Source organism: Balaenoptera physalus (assembly GCF_965194825.1).
Source record: "Balaenoptera physalus genome assembly, chromosome: 2".
NCBI lineage: Eukaryota > Metazoa > Chordata > Mammalia > Artiodactyla > Balaenopteridae > Balaenoptera > Balaenoptera physalus.
In genome coordinates, this window is record NC_138883.1 from 135,067,736 (window position 1) to 135,094,863 (window position 27,128).

A 27,128-nucleotide genomic window follows, 5' to 3' on the forward strand; every position below is an offset into this window, starting at 1 on the left:
TAAGGAGACAAAAGACCTGTATGCAGAAAATTATAAGACACTGATGAAAGAAATTAAAGATGATACAAATAGATGGAGAGATATACCATGTTCCTGGATTGGAAGAATCAACATTGTGAAAATGACTCTACTACCCAAAGCAATCTACAGATTCAATGCAATCCCTATCAAACTACCACTGGCATTTTTCACAGAACTAGAACAAAAAATTTCACAATTTGTATGGAAACACAAAAGACCCCGAATAGCCAAAGCAATCTTGAGAACGAAAAATGGAGCTGGGGGAATCAGGCTCCCTGACTTCAGACTATATTACAAAGCTTCAGTAATCAAGACAGTTTGGTACTGGCACAAAAACAGAAATATAGATCAATGGAACAGGATAGAAAGCCCAGAGATAAACCCACACACATATGGTCAGCTTATCTTTGATAAAGGAGGCAAGCATATACAGTGGAGAAAAGACAGCCTCTTCAATAAGTGGTGCTGGGAAAATTGGACAGGTACATGTAAAAGTATGAAATTAGAACACTCCCTGACACCATGCACAAAAATAAACTCAAAATGGATTAAAGACCTAAGTGTAAGGCCAGACACTATAAAACTCTTAGAGGAAAACATAGGCAGAACACTCTATGACATACATCACAGCAAGATTCTTTTTGACCCAGCTCCCAGAGAAATGGAAATAAGAACACAAATAAACAAATGGGACCTAATGAAACTTAAAAGCTTTTGCACAGCAAAGGAAACCATAAACAAGAGCAAAAGACAACCCTCAGAATGGGAGAAAATATTTGCAAATGAAGCAACTGACAAAGGATTAATCTCCAAGATTTACAAGCAGCTCATGCAGCTCAATAACGAAAAAACAAACAATCCAATCCAAAAATGGGCAGAAGACCTAAATAGACATTTCTCCAAAGAAGATATACAGATTGCCAACAGACACATGAAAGAATGCTCAACATCATTAATCATTAGAGAAATGCAAATCAAAACTACAATGAGATATCATCTCACACCGGTCAGAATGGCCATCTTCAAAAAATCTACAAACAATAAATGCTGGAGAGGGTGTGGAGAAAAGGGCACACTCTTGCACTGTTGGTGGGAATGTAAATTGATACAGCCACTATGGAGAATAGTATGGAGGTTCCTTAAAAAACTAAAAATAGAACTACCATACGACCCAGCAATCCCACTACTGGGCATATACCCTGAGAAAACCATAATTCAAAAAGAGTCATGTACCAAAATGTTCATTGCAGCTCTATTTACAATAGCCAGGACATGGAAGCAACCTAAGTGTCCATCATCGGATGAATGGATAAAGAAGATGTGGCACATATATACAATGGAATATTACTCAGCCATAAAAAGAAATGAAATGAAGGTATTTGTAGTGAGGTGGATGGAGTTAGAGTCTGTCATACAGAGTGAAGTAAGTCAGAAAGAGAAAAATAAATACCGTATGCTAACACATATATATGGAATCTAAGGGAAAAAAAAAAAAGGTCATGAAGAACCTAGTGGCAAGACGGGAATAAAGACACAGACTTACTAGAGAATGGACTTGAGGGGGAGGGGTAAGATGTGACAGGGTGAGAGAGTGTCATGGACATATATACACTACCAAATGTAAAATAGATAGCTAGTGGGAAGCAGCCGCATAGCACAGGGAGATCAGCTCGGTGCTTTGTGACCACCTAGAGGGGTGGGATGGGGAGGGTGGGAGGAAGGGAGATGCAAGAGGGAAGAGATATGGGAACATATGTATATGTATAACTGATTCACTTCGTTATAAAGCAGAAACTAACACACCATTGTAAAGCAATTATACTCCAATAAAGATGTTAAAAAAAAAAGTGCTTAGAATAATGCTTCACATAGAGTAAATTTTTAATATTATAATGTTACCCAACTTTTAAATTATTATTATTTCAATTATTTCATATTGGGTCATTCCTGCTTTAAAATTTTTAAGTATTTTCCAACTCTTTGCTGCTTTTCAAACTGCTACTCTAAACATAAATTTGTATTTCACATTAGCAAGACACAAGTACATTATTTAATTTGCATCTTATAGTTTAACTTGCAAATATGTTCAAAACAATTGTTTCTCTGTTCATCTAGAAATACGTTTAGTCAATTTGCATTTAATTCAGTGTTATATAGATATCTATTAGATCTAGTTGGTTGACAGTTTAGTTCTTTTATACTCTACTACTTGTTATTATTGAAGAGGTGTTTGTTTTTTCAACTATGAATTTGTCTATTTCTACTTTCAGTTATGTCAGTCTTTGCTTCTGTATTTTGAAGGTCTGTTTTTTTTTAAATTTTTATTCATGGAAAGGCATTTTATTTTAAATATGGCAGTGTGTACATGTTAATCCCAAACTCCCAATCTATCCCTCTCCACAACCCATCCCCCCCGTAACCATAAGTTCATAAGTTCGTTCTCTAAGTCTGTGAGTCTGTTTCTGTTTTGTAAATAAGTTCAATTGTATCGTATTTTTTAGATTCCGCATATAAGCAATATCGTATGCTATTTGTCTTTCTCTGTCTGACTTACTTCACTTAGTATGATAATCTCCAGGTCCATCCATGTTGCTGCAAACGGCATTATTTCATTCTTTTTAATGTCTGAGTAATATTCCATTGTATATATGTATCACATCTTCTTTATCCATTCATCTGTCAATGGGCATTTAGGTTGCTTCCATGTCTTGGCTACTGTAAACAGTGCTGCACTGAACACTGTGGTGCATGTCTCCTTTCAAACCATGTTTTTCTCCGGATATATATGCAAAAGTGGGATTGCTGAATCATATGGTAGTTCTATTTTTAGTTTATTAAGGAACCTCCATACCGTTCTCCATAGTGGCTGTACCAATTTACGTTCCCACCAACAGTGTAAGAGGGTTCCCTTTTCTCCACACCCTCTCCAGCATTTACTGTTTGCAGATTTTTTGATGATGGCCATTCTGACTGGTGTGAGGTGATATCTCACTGTAGTTTTGATTTGCATTTCTCTAATAATTAGTGATGTTGAGCATCTTTTCATGTGCCTCTTGGCCATCTGTATGTCTTATTTGGAGAAACGTCTCTTCAGGTTTTCTGCCCATTTTGTGATTGGGTTGTTTTTTTTGATATTGAGCTGCATGAGCTGTTTGTAAATTTTGGAGACTAATTCCTTGTCAGTTGCATTGTTTGCAAATATTTTCTCCCATTCTGTGGATAGTCTTTTTGTTTTCTTTATGATTTCCTTTGCTGTGCAAAAGCTTTTGAGTTTAATTAGGTCTCATTTGCTTTTTGTTTTTTATTTTTTTCCATTACTCTGGGAGACAGAAAAAGATATTGCTGCAATTTATGTCAAAGAGTGTTCTGCCTAAGTTTTCCTCTTAGAATTTTAGAGTATCTGGTCTTACATCTAGGTCTTTAGTCCATTTTGAGTGTATTTTTGTGTATAGTGTTAAAGAATGTTCTAATTTCATTTTTTTACGTGTAGCTGTCCCATTTTCCCAGCACCATTTATTGAAAGACTGTCTTTCCTCCATTTTATAGTTTTCCCACCATTGTCATAGATTAATTGGCCATAGGTGCGTGGGTTTATTTCTGGGCTTTCTCTCCTGTTCCATTGATCTTTATTTCTGTTTTTGTGCCAGTACCAAACTATTGTTTTTTGTATACATGTCACAGTTAAAACAATTCTCTTCTTGCTGTTTAAATCCATTCTGACAATCTCTATTTTGTAGCTGGTTTGTTTAGATCATTTACATTTAATGTAATAATTGATATGTTTTTACTTAGGTCTAGGATTTTATCATTTCCTGTTTGTTTCCTCTACTACTTGTTCTGTTTCCTCTTTCCCACACTGTTTAGATTTATTTAAACATTTTTTTAGTGTGACATTTTAACTTATCAATTGTGATTTTTGACTATCTCTTTGTGTAAATTTTTGGTGGTTGATCTAGGGGTTACAACATGCAGAGTTAACCTTTTATCCTTTACTTGGAATCAATAATTAAGCACTCCAATTGGATTAGAAAAACGAAACCACAAGCATTTGTTTGCTATTGCTGCTATAATTTAAAAAAACCCACAAACTTAGTGGTTTATTGAGATTAATTTATTACTTTTCAATTCTGGACGTCAGAAGTCCAATACACATTTCATCAAGCTAAAATCAAGGTTTTGACAAAGCTGCATAATTTCCCGGAAGCTCTGGAGGAAACTCTATGTCTTGGTGATTCCACACCAAAAAGTCCTCATTTTCTTGCTGGCTATCAGCTGAGGGCCTTTTGCAACTTCTACAGGCTGCCTATGTACCTTGGCCCTCTTCTTCACCTTTAAAGACAGAAACAGCCATGAAAGTCCTTCTTAACACTGCAACTCTCTGATGCAGTCTTCTGCCTTCCTCTTCCATTTTTAAGGACTCATGTGACATGACGGGGTAAACCAGGATAGTATATTCTTCCTATCACAAGATTTGCAGCCATAAAAAAAAAAAAAGAACGTTGTAGATTCGTTTAACATCTTTATTGGAGTATAACTGCTTTACAATGGTGTGTTAGTTTCTGCTTTGTAACAAAGTGAATCAGATGTACATATACATATATCCCCAAACCTCCTCCCTCTTTCACCTCCCTCCCACCCTCCGTATCCCATCCCTCTAGGTGGACACAAAGCACCGAGGTGATCTCCCTGTGCTATGCGGCTGTTTCCCACTAGCTATCTGTTTTACATTTGTTAGTGTATATATGTCCATGCAACTCTCTAACTTCATCCCACCTTACCCTTCCCCATCCTCGTGTCCTCAAGTCCATTCTCTATGTATGCATCTTTATTCCTGTCCTGCCCCTAGGTTCTTCATAATAATTTTTTTTTTAGATTCCATATATATATGTTAGCATACAGTATTTGTTTTTCTCTTTCTGACTAACTTCACTCTATATGACAGTCTCTAGGTCCATCCACCTCACTACAAATCACCCAATTTAGTTCTTTTTATGGCTGAGAAATATTCCATTGTATATATGTGCTGCATCTTCTTTATCCATTCATCTGTCGATGGACACTTAGGTTGCTTCCATTTTCGGGCTACTGTAAATAGAGCTGCAATGAACATTTTGGTACATGACTCTTTTTGAATTATGGTTTTCTCAGGGTATATGCCAAGTAGAGGGATAGCTGGGTCATATGGTAGTTCTATTTTTATTTTAAGGAGCCTCCATACTATTCTCCATAGTGGCTTTTTCAATTTACATTCCCACCAACAGTGCAAGAGGGTTCCCTTTTCTCCACACACTCTCCAGCATTTACTGTTCACAGATTTTATGATGATCGCCATTCTAACAGGTGTGAAGTGATACCTAATTGTACTTCTGATTTGCATTTCTCTAACGATTAGACATGTTGAGCATCCTTTCGTGTGTTTGTTGTCAATCTGTATATCTTCTATGGAGAAATGTCTATTTAGGTCTTCTGCCCATTTTTGGATTGGGTTGTTTGTTTTTCTGATATTGAGCTGCTTGTAAATTTTTGAGATTAATCCTTTGTCAGTTGCTTCATTTGCAAATATCTTCTCCCATTCTGAGGGTTGTCTTTTCATCTTGTTTAAACTTTCCTTTGCTTTGCAAAAGCTTTTAAGTTTCATTAGGTCCCATTTATTTTTGTATTTATTTCCATTTCTCTAGGAGGTGGGTCAAAAAGGATCTTGCTGTGATTTATGTCATAGAGTGTTCTGCCTATGTTTTCCTCTAAGAGTTTGATACTGTGTGGCCTTACATTTACGTCTTTAATCCATTTTGAGTTTATTTTTGTATATGGCGTTAGGAAGTGTTCTAATTTCATTCTTTTACATGTAGCTGTCCAGTTTTCCAAGCACCACTTACTGAAGAGGCTGTCTTTTCTGCATTGTATGTTCTTGCCTCCTTTATCAAAGATAAGGTGACCATATGTACGTGGGTTTATCTCCAGGCTTTCTATCCTGTTCCATTGATCTATATTTGTGTGTTTGTGCCAGTACCAAACTGTACTCACTACGGTAGCTTTGTAGTATAGTCTGACGTCTGGTAGCCTAATTCCTCCAGCTCCATTTTCCTTTGTCAAGATTGCTTTGGCTATTCGAGGTCTTTTGTGTTTCCATACAAATTGTGAAATTTTATGTTCTAGTTCTGTAAAAAATGCTATTGGTAGTTTGATAGGGATTGCATTGAATCTGTAGATTGCTTTGGGTAGTATAGTCATTTTCACAATGTTGATTCTTCCAATCCAAGAGCATGGTGTATCTCCCCATTTGTTTGTATCATTTTTATTTTCTTTCATCAGTTTCTTATAATATTCTGCATACAGGTCTTTTGTCTCCTTAGGTGGGTTTCTTCCTATGTATTTTATTTTTTTTGTTGCAACGGTAAATGGGAGTGGTTCCTTAATATCTTTTTCAGATTATTCATCATTAGTGTATAGGAATGCAAGAGACTTCTGTGCATTAATTTTGTATCCTGCTACTTTAACAAATTCATTGATTAGCTCTAGGAGTTGTCTGGTAGCATCTTTAGGATTCTCTGTGTAGAGTATCATGTCATCTGCAAACAGTGACAGATTTACTTCTTCTTTTCCAATTTGGATTCCTTTTAATTCTTTTTCTTCTCTGATTGCTGTGGCTAAAACTTCCAAAACTATGTTGAATGACAGTGGTGAGAGTGGGCAACCTTATCTTCTTCCTGATCGTAGAGGAAATGGTTTCAGTTTTTCACCATTGAGAATGATGCTGGCTGTGGGATTGTCATATATGGCCTTTATTATGTTGAGGTAAGTTGCCTCTATGCCTACTTTCTGGAGGGTTTTTATCATACACGAGTGTTGAATTTTGTCGAAAGCTTTCTCTGCATCTACTGAGATGATCATGTGGTTTTTCTTCAATTTGTTAATATAGTGTATCACATTGATTGATTTGTGTATGTTGAAGATCCTTGCATTCTTGGGATAAACCCCACTTGATGATGGTGTATGATCCTTTTAATGCCCTGTTGGATTCTGTTTGCTAGTATTTTGTTGAGGATTTTTGCATCTCTGTTCATCAGTGATATTGGCCTGCAGTTTTCTTTTTTTGTGACATCTTTGTCTGCTTTTGGTATCAGGGTGATGGTGGCCTCACAGAATAAGTTTGGGAGTGTTCCTCCCTCTGCTATATTTTGGAAGAGTTTGAGAAGGACAGATGTTAGCTCTTTTCTAAATGTTTGACAGAATTCGCCTGTGAAGCCATCTGGTCCTGGGCTTTTGTTTGTTGGAAGATTTTTAATCACAGTTTCAATTTCAGTGCTTGTGATTGGTCTGTTTATATTTTCTGTTTCTTCCTGGATCAGTGTCAGAAGACTGTGGTTTTCTAAGAATTTGTCCATTTCTTCCAGGTTGTGCATTTTATTGGCATATAGTTACTTGTATTAATCTCTCATGATCCTTTATATTTCTGCAGTGTCAGTTGTTACTTCTCCTTTTTCTTTTCTAATTCTATTGATTTTAGTATTTTCCCTTTTTTTCTTGATAGGTCTGGCTAATGCTTTATCAGTTTTGTTTATCTTCTCAAATAACCAGCTTTTAGTTTTATTGATCTTTGCTATCATTTCCTTCATTTCTTTTTCATTTATTTCTGATCTGATCTTTATGATTTCTTTCATTCTGCTAACTTTGGGGGTTTTTTTGTTCTTCTTTCTCTAATTGTTTTAGGTGTAAGGTTAGGTTGTTTTTTTGAGATGGTTCTTGTTTCTTGAGGTAGGAGTGTATTGCTATAAACTTCCCTCTTAGAAGTGCTTTTGCTGCATCCCATAGGATTTGGGTTGTCGTGTTTTCATTGTCATTTGTTTCTAGGTATTTTCTGATTTCCTCTTTGATTTCTTCAGTATTCTCTTGGTTATTTAGTAGTGTATTGTTTAGCCTCCATGTGTTTCTGTTTATTACAGATTCTTTCCCGTGACTGATATCTAGTCTTATAGTGTTAGGGTTAGAAAAGATACTTGATACAATTCCAATTTTCTTAAGTTTACCAAGGCTTGATTTGTGACACAAGATATGATCTATCCTGCAGAATGTTCCATGAGCACTTGAGAAGAGAGTGTATCCTGTTGTTTTTGGATGGAATGTCCTATAAATATCAGTTAAGTCCATCTTGTTTAATGTATCATTTAAAGCTTGTGTTTCCTTATTTATTTTCATTTTGGATGATCTGTTCATTGGTGAAAGTGGGGTGTTAAAGTCCCCTACTATGATTGTGTAACTGTCGATTTCTCCTTTTATGGCTGCTAGCATTTGCCTTATGTACTGAGGAGCTCCTACATTGGATGCATAAATATTTACAATTGTTATATCTTCTTCCTGGATTGATCCCATGATCATTATGTAGTGTCCTTCTTTGTCTCTTGTAATAGTCTTTATTTTAAAGTCTATTTTGTCTGATATGAGAAATGCTACTCCAGCTTTCTTTTGATTTCCATGTGCATGGAATATCTTTTTCAATCCCCTCACTTCCAGTCTGTATGTGTCCCTAAGTCTGAAGTGGGTCTCTTGTAGACAGCATATATACGGGTCTTGTTTTTGTATTCATTCAGCCAGTCTATGTCTTTTGGTTGGAGCATTTACTCCATTTACATTTAAGGTAATTATCGATATGTATGTTCCTATTCCCATTTTCTTAAATGTTTTGGGTTTGTTATTGTAGGTGTTTTCCTTCTCTTGTGTTTCTTGCCTAGAGAAGTTCCTTTAGCATTTGTTGTAAAGCTGGTTTGGTGGTGCTGAATTCTCTTAGCTTTTGCTTATTTCTAAAGGTTTCAATTTCTCCATCGAATCTGAATGAGATCCTTGCTGTGTAGAGTAATCTTGGTGTAGGCTTTTCACTTTCATCACTTTAAATATGTCCTGCCACTCCCTTCTGGCTTGCAGAGTTTCTGCTGAAAGATCAGCTGTTAACCTTATGGGGATTCCCTTGTATGTTATTTGTTGTTTTTCCCTTCTGCATTTAATATTAATTCTTTGTATTTAATTTTTGATTGTTTGATTAATATGTGTCTTGGCATGTTTCTCCTTTGACTTATCCTGTATGGGACTCTCTGTGCTTCATAGACTTGACTGACTATTTCCTTTCCCATATTAGGGAAGTTTTCCACTATAATCTCTTCAAATATTTTCTCAGTCCCTTTCTTTTTCTCTACTTCTTCTGGGACCCCTAAAATTCGAATTATGGTGCATTTAATGTTGTCCCAGAGGTCTCTGAGACTGTCCTCAATTCTTATCATTCTTTTTTCTTTTTTCTTCTCTGTGGTAGTTATTTCCACTGTTTTATCTTCCAGGTCACTTATCCATTCCGCTGCCTCAGTTATTCTGCTATTGATTCCTTCTAGAGAATTTTTAATTTCATTTATTATGTTGTTCATTTTTCTTTGTTGGCTCTTTAGTTCTTCTAGGTCCTTGTTAAACGTTTTTTGTATTTTCTCCATTCTACTTCCAAGATTTTGGATCATCTTTACTATCATTACTCTGAATTCTTTTTCAGGTAGATTGCCTATATCCTGTTCAGTTGTTTGGTCTGGTGGGTTTTTACCTTGCTCCTTCATCTGCTGTGTGTTTCTCTGTCTTCTCATTTTGCTTATCTTACTGTGTTTGGGGTCTCCTATTTGCAGGCTGCAGGTTCGTAGTTCACATTGTTTTTGGTGTCTGCCCCCAGTGGCTAAGGTTGGTTCAGTGGTTGTGTAGGCTTCCTGGTGGAAGGGACTAGTGCCTGTATTCTGGTGGATGAGGCTGGATCTTGTCTTTCTGGTGGGCAGGACCACGTCCGGTGGTGTGTTTTGGGGTGTCTGTGACCTTATTATGATTTTAGGCAGCCTCTGCTAATGGGTGGGGTTTTTTTTCCTGTTTTGCTCGCTGTTTGGCATAGGGTGTCCAGCACTGTAGCTTGCTGGTCGTTGAGTGGAACTGGGTCTTAGCTTTGAGATGGAGATCTCTGGGAGAGCTTTCACCATTTGGTATTACATGGGGCCGGAAGGTCTCTGGTGGACCAATGTCCTGAACTCAGCTCTCCCACCTAAGAGGCTCAGGCCTGACACTGGGCCAGAGCACCAAGTGTCAGCCACATGGCTCAGAAGATATGGGAGAAAAAAGAGAGAAAGAAAGAAAATAAATAAAATAAAGTTATTAAAATAAAAAAATATATTATTAAAAATTAAAAAAAAAAGAAAGAAAGAGAGCAACTAAACCAGTAAACAAATCCACCAATGATAACAAGTGCTAAAAACTATACAAAAAAAAAAAAAACAAACAAAACCAGACAGACAGAACCCTAGGGCAAATGGTAAAAGCAAAGTTATACAGACAAAATCACACAAAGAAGCATACACATACACACTCACAAAAAGAAAAAAAGGAAAAAATATACGTATTTAGGTATATTAAAAAAAGGAAGAGAGCAACCAAATCTACCAATGATAATAAGCTCTATATACTAAACTAAGATAAACATAAAACCAGAAACAATAAATTAGATGCAGAAAGCAAACCCCAAGTCTACAGTTGTTCCTAAAGTCCACTGCCTGAATTTTGGGATGATTCGTTGTCTATTCAGGTATTCCACAGATGCAGCGTACATCAAGTTGATTGTGGAGATTTAATCCACTGCACCTGAGGCTGCTGGGAGAGATTTCCCTTTCTCTTATTTGTTCACACAGCTCCTGCGGTTCAACTTTGGATTTGGCCCTGCCTCTGTGTGTAGGTCGCTTGAGGGCGTCTGTTCCAGTCCAGACAGGACATGGTTAAAGTAGCAGCTGATTAGGGGGCTCTGGCTCACTCAGGCCAGTCAGAGGGAGGGGTACAGAATGCAGGGCGAGCCTGTGGCAGCAGAGGCCAGCATGACATTGCAACAGCCTGAGGCGCACTGTGTGTTCTCCTGGGGAAGTTGTCCCTGGATCATGGGACCCTGGCAGTAGCGGGCTGCACAGGTTCCCGGTAGGTGAGGTGTGGATAGTGACCTGTGCTTGCACACAGGCTTCTTGGTGGCTGCAGTAGCAGCCTTAGTGTTTCATGCCTGTCTCTCGTGTCCTCACTGATAGCCTCAGCTCGCGCCTGTCTCTGGCGCCCGTTTAGGCAGTGCTCTGAATTGCCTCTCCTCACGCACCCCGAAACAATGGTCTCTTGCCTCTTAGGCAGATGCAGACTTTTTCCCGGACTCCCTCCTGGCTAGCTGTGGCGCAGTAGCCCCGTTCAGGCTGTGTTCACCAAGCCAAACCCAGTCCTCTCCCTGGGGTCTGACCTCCGAAGCCCGAGCCTCAGCTTCCAGCCCTGACCCGCCCCTGCGGGTGAGCAGACAAGCCTCTTGGGCTGGTGAGTGCTGGTCCGCACCAATCCTCTGTGTGGGAATCTCTCCACTTTGCCCTCCACACCCCTGTTGCTGTGCTCTCCTCCGTGGCTCTGATGCTTCTTCCCTGTCCACCCCATCTCTGCCAGTGAAGCAGCTTCCTATTATGTGGAAACTTTTCCTCCTTCACAGCTCCCTCCTAGAGGTGCAGGTCCCATCCCTATTCTTTTATTTCTGTTTTTTCTTTTTTCTTTTGCCCTACCCAGGTACGTGGGGAGTTTCTTGCCTTTTGGGAAATCTGAGGCCTTCTGCCAGCGTTCAGTAGGTGTTCTGTAGGGGTTGTTCCACATGTAGATGTACTCCTGATGTATTTGTAGGGAGGAAGGTGATCTCCACGTCTTACTCCTCCGCCATCTTGAAGGCCTCCCCCCACATCATTCTTTTTGCCATTTACTGTAACATATTCATTCACAGGACTTGGGGATTAGAGTGTAGATATTGGGGGGGGCGGGGACGGGGGGAGATTATTCTGCCTTCCATACCACCATATAGGTTTCCTCGTCATCTCCCTTTTATAAAGTTCTTACATATTACACCTAAATACATTGAAAATTCCCATCAGACAATGTTCTACTTTGATTTAAATGATGAACCACTTTTTTAATAATTCAAGAAGAGAAGATTTTGTTATATTTACCATTTCCTGAGTGTATATTTCTTTGGATTGATCTTGTCTGGGATTTGCTTAGCTTCTGGAATTTATAGGTTAATCTCTTTTGCCAAACTTGGAAAGTTTTCAGCTATTATTTCTTGGAATATTTTTTAGCAACACACTCTTCTTTCCTTCTGAGCCTTCAATCATACAAACATTATGCCTTTTTGTTATTCTCCAACAGTTCCAGGGTCTCTTCAATATTGTTCCTCTCCTTTATTAACAATGGATAATTTCTATTGACTTATTTTCAAGTTTGCTGATCCTTTCCTCTGTCACCTCCATTCTGTTACTGATTCCATACAGCGAGGGTTTTTTTTTTCCTTTTTGGTGTGGGGGGTGCAGGGTAGAGAGGCTATTGTATTTTTTAATTCTAAAATTTCCATTTGGTTTACTTCATATTTCCTATTTCTTTACTGATTACTTCCTATTCTAACTTTTATTTCAGTATTTAAGATTATTCATTTGAGCACTTTTACAATAGTTGTTTTAAAGTCATCCTTTCATTGTTATCTGTTGTCTTTTCCCATGTGATCTGAGATTTTTGTAGTACTTCATACACCCATATGGAACGTGCCTTGTTTAAATCTATGGTGAATGTTGATATTTTTTTATCAGGGACTTGATTTGGTTAGCTTCTGGCCATTAATTCCAACCCACCTCTATGGGCTGTAATTCCAATATCAGTTCCATTTACAAAAGCTATGCAGGGCCATTCAGATTTAGACTGGGTGTGCACTATGTAGAGATCAGTCTGGGACTCCGGTTCTATTCATTAATTCCATCCTCAAAGCCCTTGGTATGCTAATAAGGATGAGATCCAAGCATGTGCAGATTGTAGTGAGTCTAGGAGTTCACAGATTCATGGGATCATTTCCCAAGCCCCTCCTTCTCACCTGTCTCCACTGATACTTTCTGGTACCCTGGAACATCCTTTGTCACTCCTCCAATCAGCAACAACCCACTTCTATGACTGCACCAGAGTAGCAGGAGGATCGAGAGGGGGTGGGGGGGGGGAACAAGCAATGGTTTAGCCCTGCCTTTCATAACTATAGCTTTACCAGATAGACAGAATGTTCCCTTCACTCATTGGCTCCTGCAGTTTCCCACTGCCAGCTGTTTCTGCTGCTACTGACTCTGCCACAAGATTGCCAGGGGGCTGGGGCATGACAAAACCAAGAAAAAGGAGACAAAAGAGATGGGAGATTTCTCCCTTCTCTCAGAGCTTTAGGGCTTCCATTTTCTACTCCTTGAGCCAAAACTAGAAGGGTCTCCTGGATTTCTGTCTGTGTTCCAATACTGACTTCAGGATTTTGGACTGCATTGAATTCAAGCTGTGGAATTAGCAGAGAAAAAAAATTGTAAGCCCATCTCTAGTTCAGTGGTATTTCATTCTAGTATTCTTCCTTAGTCTACATGCTGATATTTACTTTTCAGAGAACTCAACTAGCTTCAACTGGCATTTTATCCAGTTTCATGTTTGTATTCATTGGGGGAAAAAAGGTTGGAGTGGTTTTATTCAATTTTACCTGGAACCAGAATTCTTTTAATAAGTTTTGCAAAAGCATTTTAACCAATTTCCCCAAGTGTGCATTGCCAGGTGTACAGAACTGCAAACATATCAACACAAAAGATATGTGCCCAGGAAGAAAAAAGTAATCTTAAGGGTATACATAAAGTTAATACACTGTTAGACTGTGGTCTCTTTGATGCTCGAAAACGTCATCCCTCCAATTCACAATGCATTCTTCAGAATAAAGGAAACTTACAAATCTAAGGTTTGAAGAAAATGACAGTGAGGAAAATCCAACTATCTAAGTATTAAAATGTACTGAGTTTTCTTCATCTCAAAGGATACTTAAAAACAAACAAACATATCTGTTCCATTTTCTACAATGACAAAAGTTCATAGGTTATTGTCATAAACACCCAAAGGGCCACACGTTAAAATATAACCCACACTCTGCAAGCCATCAGCACTAGAAGCAGAATCTCTTCGTAAAACAACACACCTATGCTACCCTACCTGATAAATTTCAGCTTTCATTTATTGAACGAAAATAAGTATTCTGTTTCTTCAAACTACTAAAGGCAGGACAAGGTCTTTACAGGAAACAGCCCCAAGCCAAGGAGCCTAATGGAAGCTTCATTTATTATGGTTTTAACCCAGACATCATCCCTCCCCAGCTGGCTGCTAGCAACTGGCCAAATGGAAAAATAACAAACCTTTTAAATTTCAGCTCAAAAGTTTCTGATTGAACCTGGACCACAACCCCTATCTGAATGAGAAACTCAAGAAAGGAAAGAGGTTCTGAGAATGACAACAGCATAAGTTATCATTACGTGTATCAGAGCTATTCAGTAATATTAACTCAAATTGTGCTTCTCAATGTTCTCCTTTAGTGTAAATGTGATGAAAAGGGTTTGTTTTCACAATCTAAATATCAATTCCAATGACAAAGCAGCATGTAGTTATTATGAGTCAGAATGTGTCATTACTGAGACATCTTTTAGTTAACCACAATATCTTTTTTCTTACCAGTAGAAAGAAAATTTCCTACCACATTCTGTTAAAATAGGGGTGGGGGGGGGAAATATCTAAACTAAATTCAATAAAAGTGAAAATCTGATGGTGTAAGCTTATGGGAAAAGACAAAGGCAAATAAAATTCTAAAAAGGATTACTCAGTATTCTGATAGAACAGGGTAAGAGTCTGTACACCTGGGTATATTTAATTGTGCTTGTAGCAGAAATAATCCCCCCCACCCTTATCTAAAGGAGACTATCATTAGGGAAAGGTCTCTCAAGATCAGTTCCATATAAAGGACAGACGATTCTCTGCTTTTACAGTCAATTTGGTTTTTTGCTTCTAAAATACAGCCTCCCAATCTATCATCCAACTTGTTACTAAATTTGTGAACCAATTGAGGGAAGGGAGATCATTCCATATACCAGACATCTATTAAAAATATATATCATGGAGACAGAAATCCCTCCAAAATTAGGATCAACCAAAAGGACTAGATGCATTTTTAAGTCCCACTACATATGTTCTTGGAAAGAAACAAAATGCATTAATAGAGAAGTAGGTTCTGTCTCCTCTGGTTAATGCCATACCTGGCCACACTACTGGTCTCTTAAAAAAAATCTCATCTACAGAAAAAAATAAAATAAAACAACTCAGAATTTCTTACCTATTTATCAATCACTCCTAATTCATAGGCTGTGCTTGGAGAGGATTAGAGGAAAGGAGAGGAAGGGGCTAGGGTTTCTGAAGCATCAGATACATGTACTTTCACTTTAATTCCATCTCTGACAGCATATCCACAGTTACTATCTTGCCCTGAAATGACCAGAATGAGTTTAAGAAAAGGTATACATGATTTTTAAATGAGCCCTGAGTTAACATTCCATTCCAAAAGAATAAAGAAATTGCACAGAAAAGCATAAGTAGCTAGCTTATAAAAGGCCTGTTTGCAAGGTTATTCCTTGGTTGGCATCTGGAAGGAACTTGGAGTTGGAAGGTTTCCCCCACCAAACTAAGTGACAAGAGCGGCTCATTGTTCCTAAACCGTGTATGCAAAGAATTTGTCTTATGCTAAATACCCGCTTCCCTTCTAAGAGTCTGGAAATGAAATACACACTAGGCAGAGGGGGCCTATGTGACCATTTCCCAGCACAAATCTACTTCAAAAATCTCTCTAATGAGCTTCCCTGGTAGACAACATTTCACAGGTGCTGTCACACCTCCCCACTAGAGGAATCAAGCCTGTCCTAAGTGACTCCACTGGGAGAGGACTCTTGGAAGCTTACATCCAGTTTCCTCCAGACCCTCCTATGCACTTTTCCCTTCATTGATTTTGCTGTGTATCCTTTCCCTACAGGAAATCATAGCTAAGAGTATGACAAAATGCTGAGTCCTTCTAGAGAGCCACCTGACCTGGGGGCAGTCATAGGAATCCCTGACACAGAAATGTTAATAAGAACATCAATGCTTTAACATAAGTTGCCAAAATGGACAGATTTGGAAGAAATGAAATATTCTAAATGATTCTGATTCATTCCTTAGTAAGAGTAACGGAAAGAAAACAAACCAGATCTTAAAAAAAAAAAAAAAGACTAAAAAGAAAGAATAAGTGAAATCTCATTATAGCATTAAAATTTTTTTAATATAAGCATGAAAAGACAGGCAGCTCAACCTAACAATAAACAGATGGGTCTGCAAGGAGGGTAGGAAGGAAATGAGATGAGAAATGGTCAATTAAATCAGTGGTATTCTATGCGCCAGGCTTAACTGTGAGTGGTGTCTGCCCATCCAGAAACATTCAAGAGGAACCAGAAACACAACAGCTAAGAAGGAATAACTCAACTTGAGGGGGCAGGTGGTGCTCTGGCAGAAAAAGCTGGGCCAGCCTGGTGTTGAACATCCTGAAAGACAACTCAGTGTTAACAGGGAACACAGAGACCATGCGGGCCTTGGTCCTTCCAAGGGTTTCTACCATCTCTCTTTAATCAAAGTATCTCTGTCTAGAGTTCTGGCAGGGATGGATGGCCTAAGTAACATTCTGTAATTTGGGGATTTACCTTTATCCCATGAAAAGTGGGAGAGAGAGGGGAGAGAAGGATACAATGATTACTAGGTACTCATCATTTCTGGAAGCTACAGAATTCTCTATAGTCAGTATGAACACTGACTCTTAGATTTCATAAATGTAAATTTCTTCAGCACTCTTTTTCACTTTAATTGCATTTAGAGAAATTAAGTCAATTTAATAAGCTAAGAAGTAGCTCACCACCATGTCAAGTACCAGTCCCTCCTCATTTGATGTCTCTTGTTTTATTGCCATATTCTTTGTTAGGATCCAGTGAGATCATATCCATCAAACTGCTCTGCAAACGTTAAATAAATACTAAATAAGGGGGTTTGAACATTATAACTCCTACCCTGAGGTCTTCTCTAATCTTTCCTGCCTTTTCTTGATCTAAAGAGTTTATTTCATTGATTGGTCTGTTTATTTACTGTTTTATTGATTTCACCCTGACATTGCTTATATACCTTAGTTCATAACCATTTTTAGATCTCTGGACCTAATAACTCCACTCAAACTTTCTCAGCCTTGGTTATGTATTTCTACTTCCACTCTTGTTATTTTTTTACACTTAGTTTTCTTTGGTTACTTTCTAAAAAACATTTCGCCCTATGAATATATATAGAAACTTTTATAACACACAGGTGCTGGTATAATAAAAACTTAACAGCAATTACATTTCCTTTGTGCTTCTTTCTGACTTTCCCATCATGCCCTGACAGAAGTAACCACTATTCTAAAATTATATTTATCACATGCAGTTATTTTGTGAGATGTTATTCAGGGATATATAATACCGTACTATTTTTCATAATTATAAACTTTATTTATTGCGAGATTTATATAAGTGGTATATTACCCGATGCTCTTATTTTTCTTTTTACAGTAATGCATAATTATTTTATAATGTCAACTCAGAGGTACCTGAGGGAAACAATAATCTTCCTCTATCCTTTTTTTAAATTTTTAAAATATTTCATACAATTTTTAAAGGTCACTTTCCATTTACAGTTACTACAAAATATTGACTATATTCTCCACATTGTATAATACATCCTTGAGCTATGCTTTTATTACTTTTTTTTATAAATTTATTTATTTATTTTTTGGCTGCGTTGGGTCTTCATTGCTGCAAGCGGGCTTTCTCTAGTTGCGGTGAGCGGGGGCTACTCTTCGTTGCAGTGAGCAGGCTTCTCATTGTGGTGGCTTATCTTTGTTGCAGAGCACGGGCTCTAGGTGTGCGGGCTTCAGTAGCTGCAGCACATGGGCTCAGCAGTTGTGGCTCACGGGCTCTAGAGCACAGGCTCAGTAGTTGTGGCACACGGGCTTAGTTGCTCCGCGGCATGTGGGATCTTCCCGGACCAGGGCTTGAACCTGTGTCCCCTGCATTGGTAGGTGGATTCTTAACCACTGTGCCACCAGGGAAGTCCAAGCCATACTTTTAAATCAACATCTCCTTCAAGAATTTTATCCACAATGATAAATGTAGCTTTATTAACCTCATTTTAACAGTCATATCCTATTTCCATTGTCAGAAGATGCTACATTGTATTTAATTTCCTTGCAGATGGATACTTAAGATGCTTACTATATTTTACAACTACAGAGTTACACAAAGCTTTAAAGAAGATTCTTAGATGTGTCTTCTGATGCATAAGTCCATTTCTCCCAGAGTTTTCAATCAGCCATGGACTGCCCCACTAGAAGTGATTAGAAATGTTTGAAGAATGTTTGGATGTTTGAATGACCATGGTATAGGGGGCATAACTCACACACAGTGGGTTATGAATGATACCCCAGAAGAGAGGCTTACCCTGCCCAAATTACCAGTAAGGTCCCAATGAGAAACACCATATCTCAGAGTTGAATTGTTGGTTTGTAGGTTATATGGATCCTAAAGTTGACTCATGAGGTATTGCCAAATTGCCCTTCAAAGTAGGTATATTAATTAATACACCCAACGTCAGCCAATAATTTCCTACTGTGCAACATCTTTGCCTGCACCTAGTATTGCAAGATTTTTTAACATTTGCCAAACTGAAATTGTGAAAGGGGATCCATTATTCTCTTAAGTGATAGCTTTGAAGTTTTTCTTATTTATTTGAAATGGTACTTTAAACATTCTAATAATAATGCTTTCTAAGTATTTTTTGTTACAGAACTTTTCACCCAATATCTAGCCTTCAAAAAAAAAAAAACTTTATTATTACGGTACCAAGATTCACATGTATAAAAAAACTTGGTGAGCTGAATTTATAAATATTTTTCCTTGGAGGTTGTGTTTTTGTGTGTGGCATATATCTACGGGGTATGGTTTTAAAACCCTCAAGGTCACACATACATTCTAATATAACTTCTTGGAAAAGCTCTAAAGTTTTGCTTTTCACAATCTTTATCCTGAATTGTTTGCTTATGGTTTAAGGTGGGGATGATATTTTATTTTTTATCCATATGGATAATCAAACTTCAAAGCATCTTTTATTGAAAAGACCTATCCTAACTCTCAGTGACCTACAAGTCCATCTCTATCAGGTATATAATTTCCATAAATAAGGTCTCTACTTGCTTATCTATACCTGTGCCAATATCTCATAATAATTCATTCCTATAGGTTTGTAGTAAGTCTTGAAATCTATTTGGGTAAGCCCCCCACCTTGTTGTAGTCTTTCAGATCAATTTCTTTTCTTCTTTGTTCTTCCATGTAAATTTTAGAATCCATTTGTCTAATATCCCCACCCCCAAATAAAAGCAGTGGAGATTTTGTTTGGCAATTTTCTTACAAATTAATCTAAGAACAGCTTCATGATATCATTCTCTTCCTAGCCATGAATATGGTTACTTTCTATATATTTTTTTGGAATAGACTTTAATCTTTAGAGCAATTTTAGTATACAGAGTAACTGCAAAAGTACAGAGTTCCCTCGTATCTCCTCTTCCTCCCTATACACAGTATCACCAATTGTTAAGATCTAGCATTAATGTGGTTACAATGGACAAACCATTATTGACACATTATTATTAACTAAAGTCCATAATTTACCTTAGCATTCACTTTTCTGTTGTACAGTTTTATGAGCTTGGACAAATGTATAATGTCATGTGCCTCCCATCACAGTATCATACAGAATTGTCTCAACTGTTCTAAAAATCCCCTGTGTTCCACCTACCCATTCTTCCCTCCCCTCTTCTCCCCCACCCTGGCAATCATTGATCTTTTCACTGTCCCTAGTTTTGTCTTTTCCAGAATGTCATATAGTTGGAAATACACTTTACATAGCCTTCTCAGACTGGCTTCTTTTATTTATTTTTTTTAGTGTGGCTTTGTTTTTTTATTTTTATTTATTTTTTTAACATCTTTATTGGAGTATAATTGCTTTACAATGGTGTGTTAGTTTCTGCTTTATAACAAAGTGAATCAGTTATACATATACATATATCCCCATATCTCTTCTCTCTTGCATCTCCCTCCCTCCCACCTTCCCTATCCCACCCCTCTAGGTGGTCACAAAGCACCAAGCTGATATCCCTGTGCTATGAGGCTCCTTCCCGCTAGCTATCTATTTTACATTTGGTAGTGTATATATGTCCATGCCACTCTCTCACTTTGTCCCAGCTTACCCTTCCCCCTCCCCATATCCTCAAGTACATTCTCTAGTAGGTCTGTATCTTTATTCCCGTCTTGCCCCTAGGATCTTCATGACCATTTTTTTTCTTAGATTCCATATATATGTGTTAGCATATGGTATTTGTTTTCTTCTTTCTGACTTACTTCACTCTGTATGACAGATGTGAGGTCCATCCACCTCACTACAAATAACTCAATTTTGTTTCTTTTTATGGCTGAGTAATACTCCATTGTATATATCTGCCACATCTTCTTTATCCATTCATCTGTTGATGGACACTTAGGTTGCTTCCAGTTCCTGGCTATTGTAAAGAGAGCTGCAATGAACATGGTGGTACATGACTCTTTTTGAATTATGGTTTTCTCAGGGTACATGTCCAGTAGTGGGATTGCTGGGTCGTATGGTAGCTCTATTCTTAATTTTTTAAGGAACCTCCATACTGTTCTCCATAGTGGCTGTATCAATTTACATTCCCACCAACAGTGCAAGAGGGTTCCCTTTTCTCCACACCCTCTCCTGCATTTATTGTTTGTAGATTTTTTGATGATGGCCATTTTAACCGGTGTGAGATGATATCTCACTGTAGTTTTGATTTGCATTTCTCTAATGATTAATGATGTTGAGCATTCTTTCATGTGCTTGTGGGCAATCTGTATATGTTCTTTGGAGAAATGTCTATTTAGGTCTTCTGCCCTTTTTTGGATTGGTTTGTTTGGTTTTTTGATATTGAGCTGCATGAGCTGCTTGTAAATTTTGGAGATTAATCCTTTGCCAGTTGCTTCATTTGCAAATATTTTCTCCCATTCTGAGGGTTGTCTTTAATCTTGCTTACGGTTTCCTTTGCTGTGCAAAAGCTTTTAAGTTTCATTAGGTCCCATTTGTTTATTTTTGTTTTTATTTCAATTTCTCTAGGAGGTGGGTCAAAAAGGATCTTCCTGTGATTTATGTCGTGGAGTGTTCTGCCTATGTTTTCCTGTAAGAGTTTAATACTGTCTGGCCTTACACTTAGGTCTTTAATCCATTTTGAGTTTATTTTTGTGTATAGTGTTAGGGAGTGTTCTAATTTCATTCTTTTACATGTAGCTGTCCAGTTTTCCCAGCACCACTTATTGGAGAGGCTGTTTTTTCTCCACTGTATATTCTTGCCTCCTTTATCAAAGATAAGGTGACCATATGTGCGTGGGTTTATCTCTGGGTTTTCTATCCTGTTCCATTGATCTATATTTCCATTTCTGTGCCAGTACCATACTGTCAGACTGGCTTCTTGCACTTATGCATTTAATTTTCCTCCATGCCTTTTGTGGCTTGATAGACAGCTCATTTATTTTTATTGCTGAATAATATTCCATTGTGTGGATATACCACAGTTTGTTTATCCACTCAACTATTGAAGAATATCTTGGTTGCTTCCAATTTTTGGCAATTATGGCTATAAACATCTTTGTGAGGTTTTTGCACAGGCATAAGTATTCAACTCATTTAGGTAAATACCAGGGAGAAAGATCACTGAATCATGTGGTATCTATACAACTTTAAACAGTCTTTAGTAATCATCAGTTATATTGTTTAAACTTTCATAATAAGCATCTTGCCCATATTTTGCTAACTCAATTCCTAGGTAACTCATAGCTTTGAAGTTATTGACATTTTTATTATGTTTTCATTGTGAGCTGCTGTATATAGAAAATTAAGTCAATTGTTTTTATATTGTTTTATATTGTTATAAATGGATTCTAATTCCAACCATCTTGTTGAGGTAATTTATTAACTCTAATAATTTGTCTGTAAATTATAATTAATTCTGGTTTTCAGTGTAAGCCACTAAATTAGTTTCAAATGATGAAAATTTTGATTCATCTTTTCTGAAATAACTATTTTTCCTTCCTGCACTGACCAGGGTTTCCAATTCAATATGTAATAGTCTACTGGTAATATGTTTTATCTCTTAATTTTCTTGATCAGTCTTACAAGGGGTTTATTAGTTTTTTATTCTTTCTAAAACTAACTTTTCCTTTATTGATTTATTGATTTCTGTTCTTAATTTTACTCTTTCCTTCTTCCTATACCCTCTGGGTTTAAGTTTCTTTTCTTCATTTAAATTCTTGGTATGGAAAATTAGATACTGATTTTCAGACTGTACTCTTCTCTTATTTATGCATTTGTTATAAAGTTACCTTTAAGCACTGAGTTAGCTGCATCCCATAAGTATTATGTCAAATTATCATCACCATTTAATGCAAAATACTTCCTAATTTCTATATTAAGTTTTTCTAAGATACATAGGTTTTTCTAGAGGTACAGTGCTTAATTTCTTTAAAAAATGAGATTGTCTAGTTATCTTTATGTTATTGATTTCTAAGCTTAATTCCTAATGATTAAATCAGAAAGAAAATCCTGATGTTTTCATTCCTCTACAATTGAGGGCTTTCTTTATGGCTCAGCTTACAGTCAGTTCTGCAGTTCCGGGTTCTATATATGTCAATCAGTTGAAGCTGTTTGTGTTGTTTAGAGCTGTCTTCTCATTTTTTTGTCTTCTTGTTCTATTAGTAGAGAAAAGTGGGCAGGTATTGAGAAACCGTAATGATGTTGAGTTGACAGGACTCAAAAGGGGATGAGAAAGAGGAGATGTCGGGATTGAGTCCAGCCCAATTAAAGTGTACTAGAGCCATTCACTCAAAAGTCCAGATTTTGAAGGGAAATCCAGAGCTCAGTCTTGGCTTCTTTGTGTTTGAGAAGTTCAGCTGGAGAAGCCAAGTTGTCATCTGGGTACAGGATTGTGGAGCTAAGAGAGAGGTCAGGTCTAGAGACAGACTTTGGAGATTGACATTCCAGTGACAACTGGGAGCATAGCAATGTATGAGATTGACAAGAAGAGTACAAAATGGAAAAATGGGATGAGCCTTAAGCAACTCCAGCACTTAATCTGTTAGAGCAGGATAAGCTTGCAGAGGAGACTAAAATGACATAGTCAGAGAGGAAACAAATAGTGTGGTGTTACCTTATGACAAATAGAACCCGAAACAGAGAAGACAAAGGAAGAATGTGTTATAGAGGAAGTGGTTAAGAGCATCAAGTGCTGCTTGCAGGCTAGTTAACATCAGTCCTAAAAGCATCCATGTGGTGCAAGAGAGATTACTGGTAATCTTGGTATGACATGTGTTGGTGGCATGAGGGGGAAGGTTCACAAGGAAGTGGGAAAGGAAGAAAAGGAGGCAACAGATTAACTGATTTTCAAAAAATTGGGCTGAAGGAGAAGAGGGGTATAGGTCAAGTTGAGAGACTTGATCATACTTAGAGGTAAATCGATATAATACTCATGCTAAAGGTACATGTTTCTCTGGCTACGGCGCTCAATGAATATTTACTTGCTGACTGAATTGCTCCCCACCACTTGCCAATACACACATACACACACACACACACACACACACACACACACACACTTTCTTGATTCCCTTATCAGAATATTTATTACCTGTCATGCAGCTATAGACCCCAGTTTTGAAAATCAAGCATTATCCAACAAATAATTTCATGAGTCTTAACAATACACACTGGGTATAAGAGAAGGTAATTTATGTTTTCACAAAACCTATCAGAGAAATATTTGGACCTATCAACTGCACGAAGGAAATTTTACATGCAAATACCTATCTTTTAAATAAGCATCTCACACAGTTTATCATTCCCCTAATCCCAAAACATAAAGCCAGTGGTTTTTTTTTTAATAACGTAACCCTTAAAAAAGCATTTCCCAAGTCCATGCCTATATCAACAGAAGCAGCAAATATCATCTAGCCAGAGAACAATTATACCTCCTCCAAGCAGATAAGAAAACTCAATCATTCTAATATGCTATGGATAATATTATTGATGACCTCTAGAAATTTTGCAACCAATTTCAAAACACATACTCCAAGATAATCACATCATTACACCCTTAAAGCAGTCTCTTATAAAAATAAAAGGACATGCTTTCCTCAATTAAAAGTGAAGGAAGTATCACAGAGTTGAATGAGTAGAGAGTAGAGAAATTCGAATCTTAGACAACCTGGTGTCTGTTATCTCTTTCAGTGTTTCTCAAATTGTTTAGATGGAGAGATTCCCATAAATGATTAATTCCATCATCTGGGTTAGAAACTATTTACTAGAAAGTATAACTTTATTACACACACACACACACACACACACACACACACAGAGTCACTCTCTCACACACACAGCATATGTACACAAGCCAATCATAACTTCTCCTTTGTTATTTTTAATAAGTCATTCATTCAATATACATTTATTGGCATCTACGTACTAGGGGATATTACATTAGGGATTCATCAGTGAACAAAACAGAGTCCTTGCTTTCATAAAATGTATGCTCTAGGGACTTCCCTGGTGGTCCAGTGGTTAAGACTTCGCCTTCCAATGCAGGGGGTGTGGGTTCGATCCCTGGTCAGGGAGCTAAGATCCCACATGCCTCGCAGCCAAAAAACCAAAACATAAAACAGAAGCAATACTGTAACAAATTCAATAAAGACTTTATAAAAAATGGTCCACATCAAGAAAATCTTGAAAAAAAATGTTCTACTTGAAAGAGATAGACAATGAGCAAAAAAATATTTGGTATGTTGGGTGATGGTAAGGGAAAGAACAAGAGCTGAAGAGAAGGGGTGGCTGCTGAGAGCCAGGCTGCCATTTTTTATATCTTATATCAGGAAAGCCTCCTTCAGATAAAGTGAGCAGAGAACGAAAGGAAGTAAGTGAGGGAGGAGCGCCAAGTCGATGTATGTAGAGGAAGAGCCTTCCACACAGAAGAAAGAACAAGTGCAGAAGGTCCAGAGACAGGCTGATCTCTCAGGGAAATGGAGAAACAGACAGGAGGCCAGCGTGTGACTGGAGCAGAGGCAGGAAGGAGAACTGCAGGAGATGAGTTCAGAGGGGAGTAGGTCAGATCAGGCCAAGTCCTTGTAGGTCACTGCCAGGATCCTGGGTTTTACACTGAGTAGGCTGGAAAGCCACTCGAGCCAATGATGCCTTGCTACTTCCTACTATGTATCTGGTCCTGTGTTCACTGCTTTACTTCCATCATCAGCAATGTTCCCAATGATCTTATACAATATGCACTTTTACTCCAACTTTACAGGTGAGGAAAATGCAACTTGTTCAGGTCCACAGTGCTGGGAACTGAAACACAGGCTCATCTAGTTCAGCACAGCTCAGTGGCACGGGGGATATTACTAGCCTTTGGAGCAGGACAATTCTTCATTGTATGGGACTGTTCTACACATTGCAGGATAGCAGTTATTAATGCCATACCTCACCTTCAAATGCCGGCAATGTCCCCTCATCCTTCTGACAATCAAAAACATCATACATATTTTCAAAAGCCCTCAACAGGCACACTACCCCCACAAGTTGGAACCACTAGTACAGTCCCTGCCCACCCTCCCTTGTTTTACCCTGCTAGCAGAAAGCTGGTGATTGGAACAAAATTTGTAAGAAAGATGGATGCATGAGTGAAACACTTTAAAGTTGAACTATCTTCTCTGTTGAAACCATTTGTTTTGGGCATTCCCCCCCACCCCGCCTCTTATTTAAAACTCTGAAACAGCACTGTTAAATATCAGAGTTGGAATACAAATGTCCAGGACAGAGAATAACATAATATTCTTCAGAATATTGAGAGCTGAGCCTTCAAGTCCTTGGAATAATAAAAATTTGCCTGTGGGCTTGGGAATACAATGGGCTCTTTGGAAAACACTCAGGTGAGATTTTCTTTGGAACTATATATATGAAAACGTGCTTAGAGAAATAACTAACACGAAATACTAGGAAATTGTCCATAGCAATGCATGATCATACACATGTGAGCCTTATAAATTCAATCCTTATCAAAGTTGCTATATCCACTTGAGAGTACTTATATAAGAAACACCAAAAATTAATACTGAGACATCAGTTTTCAGTAAGTCTTTATAAACAGTCACTGAAAAGATTTGACCCAAGACACTCAAAGTTATAGGGATAAATCTATATTATTACCTAAGATATTAATTATGCTTCCAATGGAATTTGATGAGAGCTTGAAAATTGGTAGAACTTGAAACCAAGCCCAAATCTTTATAATACGATCACTGAAATGATATGACCCAAGATAACCAAAGTTGTAAGGATAAATCTATATTATTATCTGTCTAAAACATTAATTATGCTTACAACTGAATTTGAAGAGAGTTTGAAAATTGGCAGAATTTGAAACCAAGCCCAAACAAGCCTAACTGCTTCGACAGGAGGCATTTCAATGGGCACTTCAGAAGTGACGAAGTAAAAGAAGAACACATAGTGATGTAACTAATTTAATAAGCAATTGAAAAGTCCTTATACTAATAGCTTAAACAATAATATCAATAACAGCATTCTGCCAATTGATCCCCAATTCAGAACTGAAAAGCTGGCAAATATGCTTCTCTTAAGTCCTAAAAAAAACTACCAAGAACACCTTACATACCAAAAGATTATAAATTAGAGTCTTTTTAAAATAATTTTTTCAAGACTGACTCTACTCTTTCTTATCCCCTACAACTCAATCAACATAGAATGTTACCTGAGTGCCTGTTGGTTCTTATCCGAGTGGCAAGAAACCTTCCCACAAGAAGTTCATGATCTAACAGTAAGAGTTCAGCAGGGAGCAAAGTAGTGTGTAATGCATACTACAAATATGCAGAAATAGAACTGGGACAGTATTTAATGAGGTGTTAATCCTACAGTCTATACAAACAAAGTCAGTGAAGGGGAAAAGCAAGGTGGAAGACCTCCTCAAGAAAAAGAGAAGTGATAACAACAAATTAAAGAATTAAAAA

At 37.6% G+C, this 27,128-nt stretch overlaps 1 protein-coding gene across 16 annotated transcripts in view; it reads right to left on the reverse strand.

The window, feature by feature from the left end:
- MCTP2 (multiple C2 and transmembrane domain containing 2) overlaps nt 1-27,128 on the reverse strand; it is a 259,511-nt gene that overhangs the window by 200,026 nt on the left and 32,357 nt on the right. For 5 of the 16 annotated variants that reach the window (XM_082449070.1, XM_082449071.1, XM_082449073.1 and 2 more), the window contains one exon: nt 22,718-22,811. The exons of 10 other annotated variants lie outside the window; for them this stretch is intronic. The gene's annotated coding sequence lies outside the window, so the exon portion shown is untranslated. Of the gene's footprint in view, nt 1-16,849; nt 16,947-22,717; nt 22,812-27,128 lie in introns of those variants that run through there. One more of the 16 variants, XM_082449072.1, reaches the window with a different exon arrangement.